Raw genomic sequence first — 14,446 nt, forward strand, 5'->3', positions numbered from 1 at the left:
GCGGGTCCAGCACCTACTCCTTACTGCGGAGCCTGCTGACGCCTAAGACTCCAGATCAAGTCTCCATCGACGAGATATTCACCGTGCTGTCGGGCCACTACATTCCTAAGCCTTCCGTGGTGGTCTGCCGCTTCAGATTCAACAGTCGCTCTCGTCAACCGGATGAATCTGTCAGCGACTACATCGCATCACTGAAAAAGCTTTCAGCAAGCTGTGAGTACGGCACCTTCCTTTCTGACATGCTGCGGGACAGACTCGTTTGCGGCATTAATGACGCGCCAATGCAACGGCGCATGCTTGAAGAGCCAAACCTGACGTTCGAGTCTGCAGTCAAGGTCCTAGTTGCAATCGAGACGGCGAAAAAAGGCTCAAGCATGTTGATGCAAGCCCAAGCTATGGCCGCAGCTCAGCCAGTTCACAGTGCGATGCGAGCGCAAATGAAACAGACGATAAGTTGTTATCGCTGTGGAGAGCCGCACTACGCAACAATATGCCAGCACGCAAAATCCCGGTGCAACGCATGCAGCAAGATCGGGCATCTGGCCAGAGTATGCCGCTCAAGGACTACCGACACGAAGCAGAAGAACGTGTCAAGAAAGTACAATACGCAGAGGCAACAAAAGCAGCCAGTTCACAGCCTTGCAGAGAGTGGAAATCTGCCGGAAATCCAGTCACAGGTCTACGAGACGTGGCAGATGCAAAGCGACCAAACAATTCCTCCGTCTGTCGCAGTTTTACAAGTCGCAGGGAGACCTCTTAGAATGGAGCTGGACACGGGGGCCAGTGTCTCCGTAATGGGGGAGACCGCATTCCAACAGCGGTTTCCTGAGCTCTCAGTAGATCCATCAGACGTGATTCTGAAGGGTTATTGCGGAAGACTGACACCCGTTAAGGGCAAGGTTACCGTTCCAGTCCAGTTCTTGCGAAGAGAGGCAACACTGCCTTTGTTTGTAGCTCCGGACCAGTGTCCAACTCTTCTCGGACGAAACTGGATCAGTGCGCTGCAGCTGAACCTCAATGACGTCCGATCCGTTGACTCACTTACGAGCATTGACGAGCTGCTGACTTGCTACAAGGACGTATTTTCAGAGGGACTAGGCACATTCAAAGGCCAAGAACACCAGAGAATGGGAAGGAAAGCACAGTCTAATCCGTGGCCGTTTCCGAAGAAACCATGGTCTAGACTGCATGTCGACTTTGGTGGTCCATTTCAAGGGCACTACTTTTTCGTGCTAGTCGATGCCTACTCTAAATGGGTAGAGGTGGTTCCCGTTCATGCACCTTCAGCGGACGCCACAATTCGATGCCTGCGAAGCATATTCTCCACACATGGCATTCCAGACATCATTGTCTCCGACAACGGCACCGCATTCACCAGCGAGAAGTACGCTGACTTCTTGAGCAAGAACGGCGTACGGCGTATTCTTATCCCGCCATACCACCCGGCATCGAACGGAGCAGCGGAACGCGTCGTGCAGACAATTAAGGGGAAGCTCAAGAAGGCAGCGCCTGGAGATTTCCAAACAAACATCGACAGGATCCTGCTTTCCTACAGAACAACGCCGCACGCGTTTACTGGGTCCCTTCCCGCTGAGCTCCTTATGGGCAGGCAACTGCAAACGCCCATTCAACGAATGCACCCCGGCCTAAGGGCTCATGTGGACTTCAAGCAGTTGAAGCAAAAGATGCGCTGCGAGAGCAACGCACGCAAAAGCTCTTTGCCTTTGTCCGGCGAGCCGGTCTTTGTTCGAAACTTCCGACCAGGCCCAGCTTGGATTGCCGGAACGGTTCGCCATCCCACAAGTTCTTCGTCGCTTCAAATACAGCTCGAAGACGGAACGCTGTGGAACAGACACGCGGACCATGTGCGACCGCGAAAGACCCCCGGCGTTCTCTCCGACGACGAGGGGCCTCTTCCTGCATTGGCAGCGACAACGGACACGGAACAGCTGTGCCCACCTCGCTGCTCATTAAGCACCGAGCCGTCTACAACAGCATCGGCGCGGCAACAGCAGTCAAGTGCGGCCCCTTTGCACCCCCAGCTTCGTCGGTCTTCCCGGGTCCGGAAGCCTGTTATCTACTACGGACTATAGAGGCGTAAACAAGTGCCGCTCGACACCAGTGTCGTGCAGCAGGCTTCATAACAAAGGGAGGAGTGTGACGATTCCCCAAGTCAGCGGACGCGAAGTACACCGCAGGCGCCGTCTCCGCGGCACCCAGCTGGACGGGGAAGAAGGGAAAGGGAAATAAACGCTCCCTCGCTTTTCAAGGAGAGCAGCCAGTTTGACTCCCGCCAGCAACGTGTACTGTCGCCCCTTCCCGCGCCCTCCTCAGGGCACGTCGGTGACCCGTTTCGGCATGCGCTCCAAGCTCGCCCACTTACAATACTATAACAATTCTAATCACTAATTTTTGAAAAATAGGTTTTCGAATTATACATAACCTTTTGCGGCATAGCAATATCAGTGTTGGCGGGCGTCAAAAAACAGGAGAATCGTGTTAACTGGAAAAGTGACGAACTAAATTCCAATAGTTAACTTTTCAACTATTACTGATAGGCACATGATCGCAATTAGATATTTGTAGCCGGTTGTTAGTAATAGCCATATCAGTTTTTTATAATTCCGAAAACGCGATTGATTATTCTCGCCGCTGTGGCTCGACAACGTCTGGCTAATCGCGACAAAATACATTTGCTGTAAGAAAGCATGCAGGTAAAGCAACCCATCCATTCTATGTAACTAGTCGAAACAGCCAAGTTTTGTCGGCTCACAGCGTCGAGGGTAACTGCGTTTTCGAAATTCTAAACATTTATATGCTATTACTACGAACGGCTACAAGTTTCTAATTCCAATCAGGTGCCTATCGGTAACAGTTAAAAAGCTAACTTAAAATTTATAGTTAAGCACCTTACCAGCTAACGTGTTTCGCCTGTCATTTGACGTCCGTCAACACTGATATTACTAAGCCGCACAAAAGCTTCGTTTTTGCCTCAACAACCCTATTTTAAAAAATTAGAAATCACTTTTCCTGATACACGTGGTATATACTTCGACTTTAAGATTGTGGGTTCCTACGTGGACACAGGCCAACACCCACCGCGGGTTCGAGCTTCGCGAGAGCCAAGGGCCCCGATCAGCCGTCACCACACACCACTGGGACACCGTGGCGGCGCACTCAACCTCCGCTGGGAGGAGAGCGATTCACCGCAAAGAAATAGGCCTCCAATCTCACAAAGGAGACGTTTATTCACGTCGTCCTTCAGCAGTACACACACACTCAATCGTCACCCCGTCCCGGGGGCGCGCGAGGAGCAAGGCTCCGCTGCGCGCACGAAGCGACTCGAGTAATGCGCACCGCTAGCACGCCGCTGCAGGAGAATGTCCCCGCGGCAGTGCTGTGATCTCTCTCTCGTGTCGACCGTTGGGCCGGTTGCGAGAGAGGGTGGGCATTCAACGCAAGGTACGCCTGTCAGAGGTCGCTGGACCCCGCTGGACAGGCTCGAGCCGCTGCAGGTCAGAGGACACGTGCGGGCGAGCTCGAGTAAGCACTGGTCCGAACGGCAAAGGCCGGCACGGACAAACAGTAACGTACGCACCTTACGCTGTCTCGGAGGGATCCCTCTCTCTGGGCCCCGCTCGGACGGTCGCGGGATGCGCGGCCGCCAAAACGGGTCCCGGATTCCCGCCAAAAGGCGCCAATGGCAAAGGCCCTTGGGGAGCCGGGGCGGAGCTGTGGCTAAATGACAGTGATTAGTCACCCAGCCGCCTCTCCACCGCCTGAGGCGGGAGCAAGGGAAAGAGGAGAAACGACGCGGTAGGCCGGCACAGCCGCGCAAAGGCGACGGCGGAAAGCCAGATTCCCACATCCCCCTCTCCTTAAATGCCCTCCTACCCATCGGCAAAGCACGCGGCCAAAATAAAGAAATCAATACACAAAAAAAAGTAAGCTACACTTCAGTTCCAAAATAAAGAAATGAATACACAAAACAAAACTAGCTACCCTTCAGTTCCAGCCAGAACAACGTAATAAAACAAAGGAAAAACCAGGCAAACAACACTTGCATACGCTTCAGTAAATCAAAACAGCTTGCAGATTATATACACGGTACACAAGAAGATGTGAATACAACTGTACAACTATGTTACAGGTGGATGCCAGCCTCAAAGTTCGGTGGCGCGACCCAGTGGGCCTGTCGGCGACTCACCGCTCGCAGACTTCAAGTTGAACGGGTTGGGAGGGGCGACGACTGATGGCGGTCTTCTTTCCGTTGATGTAGGGTGCGTTAATGACGACGGGGCCGCGGCAGAGCACTGACCTCGCGCCCTTGGACACGACATCACGTTCGGGCACAAGAAAGTTAGTGCACCCCTTTCACGCCGGCTGAAACGGGCGAGGACGTTCGGCGGCGTCCAGATGTGTAACCTTGTCCACAGCGAGGGGTCTTTCTCATCCTCGCGCTCACGCAGAAGCACACAACGGCACAACTCACAGGCGTCGCTTCGGCTCATGGTTACGCGCACACACAGCCACAAACACACGTACACAAGCACGTGCGCGGACGTCGGCGACAACGATCCCCTCATCAGAAGCGTCCAGAGGCGCCGCGGCGAGGGTCAAAGGGTGCACTTTCCGCCCCCCCATCGCCCCAAACGCCCCGCCAACTTCCCCTCCATACGGGCCGCACAAAACTCACACCGCGACACACGGCTCCTTAACGAGCCAACCACCCACAGTCGGGCCGGAAATGAGAAAAGGCGCGCTGTACAAACGACACCCAATCTATTCCTTTTGCCTATGTACATCTCGGTACGTTAGAACGAAAACAGACGTACAAGCGGGAAACTAAAGTGGCTAGAAACTGACTAAAACAAAAGAAATAAATAAATTGATAAACACACAAGACTGGAACTGAGCATGCTGCAAAAACAAAAATAAAAATAACACACCGTGCTTCGCCTGGGTAGGGCCTGACGAGAAAGCTCGCCAGCTAGCTGAGGCTACGTGCCTTCGGTTGCGGAAAAGTCCGCCGTCCGGCATCAATCACGCCGGTGACTGTCGCCTCAGATTGTACCGGTGCTCCGTACGCTTGCGTTCCGCAGCACCAGTTGTGCCTTTGCGCTTGCCTTTGATACCAATGGGTACCGGCGCAAGCTCGTCAGACCGTGACGCGTAGGCCTTCAGGTCTATGAACCCCTGCTTGCTCCTGGGGAAAGGCCCCATCAAATCGCAGGTGGCCATCTGCCACGGACGCACACTGTCAATCGGTTTCATCATTCCAGACGGCTTGCCGCCCCGTGACTTCCCAGCTTGACAGACATGGCAGGAACGGCAATAGCGGAAAATGTCACGCTTCATGCCGGGCCACGTCACCGATTGACTCAGTTTTGCAAAGACTTTGGGGCCACTCAGATGACCGGCCAGTGGTTCGTCATGAGAGAATCTCAACAGTGCGCCTCTCAGACTTTTGGGGATAACCACCTTGAACGAGTCGATGGACTCGTCCTCGGTGGCTATGTATTTCAGCACGAGCCCGTCATGGTCCAGCAAATATGAATCCCCGGGGTTCGCCGCGACACACGCTGGCTTCTGCCCCCCTGCGCCCGCTACAATACAAGTAGCGTCACGGCGCTCCGTCTCCCTGAGACCGTCGCTCACCTCGCGACAAAAGGGGTCATTTTGCTGGGCTTTCAGTAGCTCTTACGGCTGAAAACGATTCCAGTCATCCCAGAGGGGAGCATGGTCTCGTCCCCACTCAGGTTTGCAGCCAAAATTTCCGTTCGCGTCGGCAACTCCGAGGCGCTCACGAAGAGCTTCGCCTCTCGTCCTCTTTGCGAAGCGCTGCTTGCCTGGTTAGCGGAATGGGTTAACCCGTTTGCGGGCTCTCCCTCCTTGCCGCCCGGCGGCTCGTCCGCTGTTTCGCCCCCTCCGCCTACAGGCGTCAAGGCGCCGCTGGCGAGTGGGGCACGGGATAGCGCGTCAGCTACCACGTTTGTGCTCCCCTTTCGATACTGCACGGAAAAGTCGTAATGCTGTATCAGGAGAGCCCAGCGCGCCAGCCGACCCGCAGGCTCGCGGAGCCGCATCAGCCAGCTGAGCGCACTGTGGTCTGTCTGCACCACGAATTGCGTTCCATCAAGGTAGACGTCAAATTTGCGCAGTGCAAACACGATGGTGAGGCACTCCTTCTCGGTCACGGAATAATTCCTCTCCGAGGGCAGCAAGGAGCGGCTGGCAAAGGCCAGCGGTTGCAGCACGCCATCGAATTCCTGTAGGAGAACTGCTCCTAAACCCAGATCGCTCGCGTCAGTCTGGACTACGAACTGTCTGGTCAGGTCGGGTAGCCTGAGCTGCGCTGTCTCGGCAATGGCACTAGACAGGAGGCGAAAGGATCGCTCTTGCTCGGGCCCCCATCGCCACGCTGCAGTCTTTCCCAAGAGCTTGGTCAAGGGTGCCTGCACGCGGGCACAGGACGGGATGAACGACCGATAAAAATTGGCCATTCCCAGAAAGCGGCGGAGGCCGCGTACGTCCTTGGGCGCGGGAAATTCGAGTATGGCTCGAAGTATCTCCGCATCAGGCTCAATGGAGCCCTCGCCCAGCGTGAACCCTAGTAACTGAACCCGGGTCCGCGCTATTTGGGCTTTCGCAGGATTCAAAGTCATCCCAGCAGCCCGTACCCTCTCGAGCACGTCGGCAATGTGGCCTAAGTGCTCATCGAAGGTTCGTGAATAAATCACGATATCGTCCAGGTAGCACATGGCGTGGGACCATTTCGCTTCCCCCAGGACGCGGTCCATGAGCCTCTGAAAAGTCGCAGGACCATTGCAGAGACCAAAGGGCATACGAGTGAACTCAAACAGCCCTCTGTGGCACGTGAACGCGGTCTTGGACCGGTCAGTGTCAGCCATCTGGACCTGTAGGTAACCTTTGGAGGCATCTAGCGTGGAAAAGTACCGCGCGCTGCCCAGGTTTCCTACGATTGAGCTGATCGTCGGGAGCGGATAGGCATCCTTGCGAGTCAGCGCATTTAGACGGCGATAATCCACACACAAACGGTGGCTGCCATCTTTCTTAGGCACCAACACCACCGGAGACGCCCAGGCGCTGGACGAGCGGCGGATAATGTCCGCCGACAGCATCTCATCCAGCAACCCATCAATCACCTGCCTTTTCGCAAGGCTGACGGGTCTAGGGTTGCACTTCAAAGGAAGCGCGTCTCCAGTGTGGATCTTGTGGCTCACTAAAGTGGTACAGCCAGGTTGATCCGTGAAGAGCTCATCGTACTGACGCAATAGCGCTGTCAAACGAGCCTTCTGTGTGTCATCCAATGTTACCGCACAGGCGGCCAGCGGATGTGGTGCCTGGTCGTGCCGCGCCGCTCGGTCCCAATGGGGAGGCTGAACGACGGAACGCTCGACACAAGGGCGTGGCCCTGTCCGCTGAGCGTGGCACTCTCCGAACGCCTTCACTGCGCAGGCAGATACTGACGCCGGTGGGCTAATGAACGGCTTAAGCTGGGAAAATGGTCCGTCGCGATAGCCGCCATTCGCAATGTCCACCACGATCCCGGTTTTCAGGAGAAAGTCCCGTCCGAGAATCATGGGCACACTGAGCCCTGGGAGATGGATGAAACGCGTGCGTCTCGTCCGCTCTCCCCACCTGACAGTCAGCCTCGCGGCGCCAGCCGAATGGGCCACGCCTTTCGCAAGGTTGAATGCCGTACGGCAGTCCCGCAAGCGCACAGAGTGCTTTTGCAAGTGGGACAACACCTCTTCACCGAACAAGGAAGCGCTGGCTCCCGTATCCAGTAACGCCGAAAATTCGCGGCCAGCAATGGTGACCGGAATAAACGGCGCGTGCGCATTAGCAAGGCAGCTTGCTCTGTACGCAGAGGGAATTAGCAGAGATTGGGCCGGTGGTCCCTTTACGACCGACCCCCGCCGCCGTTTCCCTGCCTCGCAGGAGGCCTGGCTACGGTGCATTCTCTTGCTAAGTGGCCCCTCTCTTGGCAGCGGAAGCAGCGCACACCGCCGCGAGCTTGGTCGCGGGACAATGGCGCCTCTCCCTGCCTGGGTCCGCCCGCTGCACGACCAAAGGGTCGGCCGAGTCGGGTTTCCCCCTCCGCTGTGCGTTGGAGCGCTTGGCGCCCCTCAGCACGCGCTTCAGAAAACGGTGCAGCGCAGGCTGCCCGTGTCCCGTACGAGTAGGGATCGAGAGCTCTGTCGCTCAACTCCCATGCCTCGTTTTGCCCGCTAACAGCTGCAAAGGCAGGTTGTGCGGGTGGTCGCCGGTTGGGTAAGGGCAAGGCCCCTCTCCATGCACAACGTGGCTCAAGGGCCTCGCTTGCCGGCGGTGGCGGACGATAGGCGCGCGCGGCGAGAATGTCGCCTTGAATGCGCTTTGCCTCGGCGGCCAGCTCCTCCAAATCTCGGAATCGGCCGCCGCGCAGGTAAGCCGAAAAGGTCGGATGTGCCTGCCTGATCGTCCTTTCGACACGCTCCTCGTTCGAGGCTCTGGGCTCGGCGATTGAGAAAAGGTCTTCCATCGCACGAACATACTCTTGCAGCGACTCATCCGGAGCCTGAGTACGGAGCTCCAGCTCTCGCCGCATCCTACGCTCGTAGTCAGCGGGCAGGAATTCGCGCAGGAATGCTGCACGGAACTCCTCGAGAGTCGCTGCCCGGTGGCCGGAAAGCCGATGCCACCGAGCTGCCGTGTCAGTCAGCGCTGCGGGGATGATGTGTGCAAGCACCACCTGCTCAGTGAGACCCATAGTTCTTTGATAATGGGTGAGGGACTCAAGGAAATCCCGGGCACTGAGTAGGTCATCATACCCGCGGTATGTTGGCATGGGCAACTTGACCGCGGGGTGAGACAACTTCGGCGTGGCCAAAAGTGTCCCAACAGCCCCTGACAGCGACTGGATCATCTGGGCAGCACTGGCTAGCAGCGCCTGCGCTCCGGCCTCAGTGGAGGCTTGGGCGGGCTGCACGAACGAGGGAGGCAAGGCTCCTAGTTCGATGAGCGGCGCGGTTTCCGCAGGGAACCGGGCCAGCGCCTCGCCGTTCCCAGAGCAGAATTGACTGCTCGCGGGGCACGGCTGCTGCTGTTCGAAACTGCCGGTTGCGGCAGCGTGACACGAACTGCTTTCGCACTGGGCGGAAAGCGTGCACAGCTGAGGCATGTGACCAGCGGATGCACCGCAGGGTGCTTCCGATACAGCTCCGATGGGAGCCGCGTGGTCAACATTTTGGGTTGTGTCGCCGTAAACCCCAATGGGGGCCGCGGCCAACCACGGTGTCTGGCTATTCGAAGGAACAGCAGCAGCGGATCAAACGACGCTACAACTCCGTAGGGAGCCGACATGTAGCTGCCGAGTGCCCCGCTGGGGGTAGACATGGTGCGCAAGCGTGATCGGCAAGGCGACCTGCTCGGCTAATATGTCATCAAAGGCGTAAGCGCCAATGACTTAGCACGTTGGGCGCCAGTTGTGGGTTTCTACGTGGACACAGGCCACCACCCACCGCGGGTTCGAGCTTCGCGCGAGCCAAGGGCCCCGATCAGCCGTCACCACACACACACTGGGACACCGATGCGGCGCACTCAACCTCCGCAGGGAGGAGAGCGATTCGCCGCAAAGAAATAGGCCTCCAAGTTCACCAAGGAGACGTTTATTCACGTCGTCCTTCAGCAGTACACACACACTCAATCGTCACCCCGTCCCGGGGGCGCGCGAGGAGCAAGGCTCCGCTGCGCGCACGAAGCGACTCGAGCAATGAGCGCCGCTAACACGCCGCTGCAGGAGAATGTCCCCGCGGCAGTGCTGTGATCTCTCTCTCGTGTCGACCGTTGGGCCGGTTGCGAGAGAGAGTGGGCAATCAACACAAGGTACGCCTGTCGGAGGTCGCTGGACCCCGCTGGACAGGCTCGAGCCGCTGCAGGTCAGAGGACACGTGCGGGCGAGCTCGAGTAAGCACTGGTCCGAACGGCAAAGGCCGGCACGGACAAACAGTAACGTACGCACCTTACGCTGTCTCGGAGGGATCTCTCTCTCTGGGCCCCGCTCGGACGGTCGCGGGATGCGCGGCCGCCAAAACGGGTCCCGGATTCCCGCCAAAAGGCGCCAATGGCAAAGGCCCTTGGGGAGCCGGGGCGGAGCTGTGGCTAAATGACAGTGATTAGTCACCCAGCCGCCTCTCCACCGCCTGAGGCGGGAGCAAGGGAAAGAGGAGAAACGACGCGGTAGGCCGGCACAGCCGCGCAAAGGCGACGGCGGAAAGCCAGATTCCCACAAGATCCACCGAAGGACACCATTGCACCACCATTTCCAAACAGGTTAGAGATTCAGCACTACGGAGACGTACTAGCGGAGACGTATACCGGTTTTAGGTAAGGGAGCAGCGGCGACGTACTAGCGGAGACGTACACCGCTTTTAGGTAAGGGAGCTGCGGAGACGTATGCCGCTTTTAGGTAAGGGAGCTGCGGAGACGTACTACTGGAGATGTATACCACTTTTAGGCAAGGGAGCTGCGGAGCGTACACCGCTTTTAGGTAAGGGAGCTGAGGAGACGTACTAGCGGAGACGTATACCGCTTTTAGGTAAGGGAGCAGCGGAGACGTATACCGCTTTTAGGTACGCAGCTGCGGAGACGTACTAGCGGAGACGTATACCACTTTTAGGCAAGGGAGCTGCGGAGACGTACTAGCGGAGACGTATACCGCTTTTAGGTAAGGGAGCTGCGGAGACGTACTAGCGGAGACGTATACCGCTTTTAGGTAAGGGAGCTGCGGAGACGTACTAGCGGAGACGTATACCGCTTTTAGGTAAGGGAGCTGCGGAGACGTACTAGCGGAGACGTACACCGCTTTTAGGTAAGGGAGCTGAGGAGACGTACTAGCGGAGACGTATACCGCTTTTAGGTAAGGGAGCAGCGGAGACGTATACCGCTTTTAGGTACGCAGCTGCGGAGACGTACTAGCGGAGACGTATACCACTTTTAGGCAAGGGAGCTGCGGAGACGTACTAGCGGAGACTTATACCGCTTTTAGGTAAGGGAGCTGCGGAGACGTACTAGCGGAGACGTATACCGCTTTTAGGTAAGGGAGCTGCGGAGACGTACTAGCGGAGACGTATACCACTTTTAGGCAAGGGAGCTGCGGAGACGTACTAGCGGAGACGTATACCGCTTTTAGGTAAGGCAGCTGCGGAAACGTACTAGCGGAGACGTACACCGCTTTTGGGTAAGGGAGCTGCGGAGACGCACTAGCGGAGACGTATACCGCTTTTAGGTAAGGGAGCTGCGGAGACGTACTAGCGGAGACGTATACCGCTTTTAGGTAAGGGAGCTGCGGAGACGTACTAGCGGAGACGTATACCACTTTTAGGCAAGGGAGCTGCGGAGACGTACTAGCGGAGACGTATACCGCTTTTAGGTAAGGGAGCTGCGGAGACGCACTAGCGGAGACGTAAATCGCTTTTAGGTAAGGGAGCTGGGGAGACGTACTAGCGGAGACGTCCACCGCTTTTAGATAAGGGACCTGCGGAGACGTACTAGCGGAGACGTATACCGCTTTTTGGTAAGGGAGCTGCGGAGACGTATACCGCTTTTAGGTAAGAGAGCTGTGGAGACGTACTAGCGGAGACGTATACCGCTTTTAGGTAATGGAACTGCGGAGACGTACAAGCGGAGACGTATACCGCTTTAAGGTAAGGGAGCTGCGGAGACGTATACAGTTTTTAGGCAAGGGAGCTACGCATGCACAGAGGCGGGTGCGTGACAGGGTAACGGTAGTTATATGCCGCTCCGAGGGAAAGGGCCCCGGCGTCGCCGCATGTTGAAGCCGAATACTCTCGCGTCCAACGTAAGGCCGTCAGAGCCCCGCCCTGCAAAAAAACCACGGTCAGCGCTATTCCAGCAAATCTCCCAGATCTCCACTGCATCTGTGGCCTAAAGGCGGATGAAGCATTCGGTTTTGCTAAAGCTTCCCATTGCTGCGCGAGCGACGATTTCAGGTCGAAACTGCATTGTCGAAGCCCGTATAGAGTACGCCTCGTACATCGCCAGACCCAAACTGCTCGTACAGAAAGCGATAGTAAAAAGGGAAACGCATTACGAGCATTCAGCCAATGGTTGCTCTGTAAATACAACTGCGATAAGCGCGCTTTTCACTTCTTTGTTAATACTTTCGGTCTGCACGAATAACATCCACGAGACATTTTCAACCTGAATGCAAGAACGATTAACTCCGTTCTCTTGCACGAACTGCGCGCCCCTGTTCATTAGTAGTCCATACGTAACGCCGCCATTACATTTCGCCACCCACCGAACTACTCCCGGGTGGCGCCGCGCAGCGGCAAAGCGGGAACCGAATCTTCGATTAAAGCTTCGTGCGTAGGAGGAACGCCGCACACACGGCCTAGATCTACATAACACCTCCCCCCCCCCGTCAAAAAAGCAAAGTCGTGCGAACCGAAGGTGGTTTTTAAGCGACGCAGTGGCCCACTTGTTGCCAACAACGCCGCCTCAACCCCTCTTCTCGGCGCATAACAAGCCTCCCCGTAATCCCCCTTTCAAGCCCCCCCAACACGGGCGCCAACCAAAGAAAACACCGCGCGGAGGCGCTGCCCTTCTTGTCACGAAATGCCGCCTCACGGACTCGAAAGAAAGAAATATAAAAATAAAAAAAAAGAAACGCGAGCAGCACAGGCCGCACGCACGCGTGCGGCAGTGCACGCACGATTTGGCCTGCTCGACATCCACGTGTGTTCGCGATGCGAAGGGAACGCTAGCGCAGGCAGCGCCACGAACAGAGCAGCGGCGGCCGCCTTTGTTGATGCTGCTACTGCTGATGTCTGCACAGCACCGTCTCTCACTCTACTCTTCCTCACACGTCTTTCAACCTGCGCGTCAGCCGATGCATATATATATATATATATATATATATATATATATATATATATATATATATATATATATATATGCTTTCTCTCCGTGTCCGACGCTGTCCCCTTCAAGTCCGGACTGACAAACAGCTCGTCAGGAGGACGTGACCTCGGGGCTTCGAATGGTCGCCCTTTCGCAGTCCACGGACCCGCGTGAAGAAGGACCCATTCGTCGAAAGTCTCGCGGCTGACACACACGGAGGGGCGCCACGGTCGCTCTTTTTTCCTCTACGCGTGAGACACGAATCTGGGCGTGGCGTCCCGTCATCTAAGCTGTCGCAATCAGGCGCACAAAGGCTTAGCGAAATAAAAACGTGGCGTGATTATATATATATATATATATATATATATATATATAAACGTAATTCGGTTGACACACGGTAGAAAAACAACAACTTTATTCTAACGTTTCGACCAGGGTCTGGCCTTCGTCAGAGTGCCTGGAGTGCCAGAGTGCCTGGCCTTCGATCACTCTGACGAAGGCCAGACCCTGGTCGAAACGTTAGAATAAAGTTGTTGTTTTTCTACCGTGTGTCAACCGAATTACGTTTATGTTCTACCGGATCCATCCGATCTTCACCCCCTTCTTATATATATATATATATATATATATATATATTACATACACTACACACATATCACGCCACTTTTTTATATTCTGATTGGAAAGCTGGCGCTTGAATCATTTACCCACGGACGATGAGGTGTGAACTCGGCATCAGGCACAATAAGTACTCGACTGAAATCGCGGATCCGGCTGCAGAAATATGGCTTCGTTTCGTACACTGAGTACTGGGTTCTGAAATACTTAATCAGGGTAATTTCATTAACTAGTACTGAAATTAAAAACCTAGGTCCGAGAGTCCATTACTTCCTTGCAAGTTCGATACTGGTGGTCTTCATATATAGTTGGTTAAACAAATGCCGGCGCAGACCACGTATCTAAATCTAAATTAAATATTTTCGAAGTGACATCATAAAAACTTTTTAGCGCCGGGAAAAGAAAGCTCAGGGAAGTCAACCAGCTTGAAAGAAAACTAATGACGGGCCCCTTTAGGTGACTACAGGGGGCCAGCATAGTGAGCATTGGACAGAAGTAGTGCCCTTCTCCATAATTTACGACTATGAACCAACAAGCTCAACAACACGTTCTATTAACGGCCAGCACTGCGCGATTTTCAACAGCCCCGAAGGCGCGCTGCAGAATTGGCGCGTTGTTTTAACACGTTGTTCAAATACAGCTATTCGAAATAACATGCAAGCGGAGGAAATATTCTGCACAGAGCGTCTGAGCTGTCGCAACCGTGGCCGAAGCGCATTTTCCACGGTCGTCTTTTTTTTCTTTTCTTTTGTTTTCATTTCGGAACAGAGATAGAGAGAGAGAGCTGAACCATGGTGAAAAAAAAAAAATTCGCAGCCGAGGTCCCGCTCGTTCCCGACTATGCACGCCGTCGTGTGCTGGAAGGCTTCCCGCTCCGCAGCATCCCGCGCGTGAGTCA

General features: G+C 55.4%; 1 protein-coding gene across 6 annotated transcripts in view; it reads right to left on the bottom strand.

Moving 5' to 3' along the window:
* Nucleotides 1-14,446, bottom strand: part of LOC149347261 (rab11 family-interacting protein 4A-like) — a 253,361-nt gene that overhangs the window by 229,883 nt on the left and 9,032 nt on the right. The window lies entirely within an intron of this gene.

This window comes from Amblyomma mixtum, chromosome 4, assembly GCF_055824585.1.
Source record: "Amblyomma mixtum isolate Tamu chromosome 4, ASM5582458v1, whole genome shotgun sequence".
NCBI lineage: Eukaryota > Metazoa > Arthropoda > Arachnida > Ixodida > Ixodidae > Amblyomma > Amblyomma mixtum.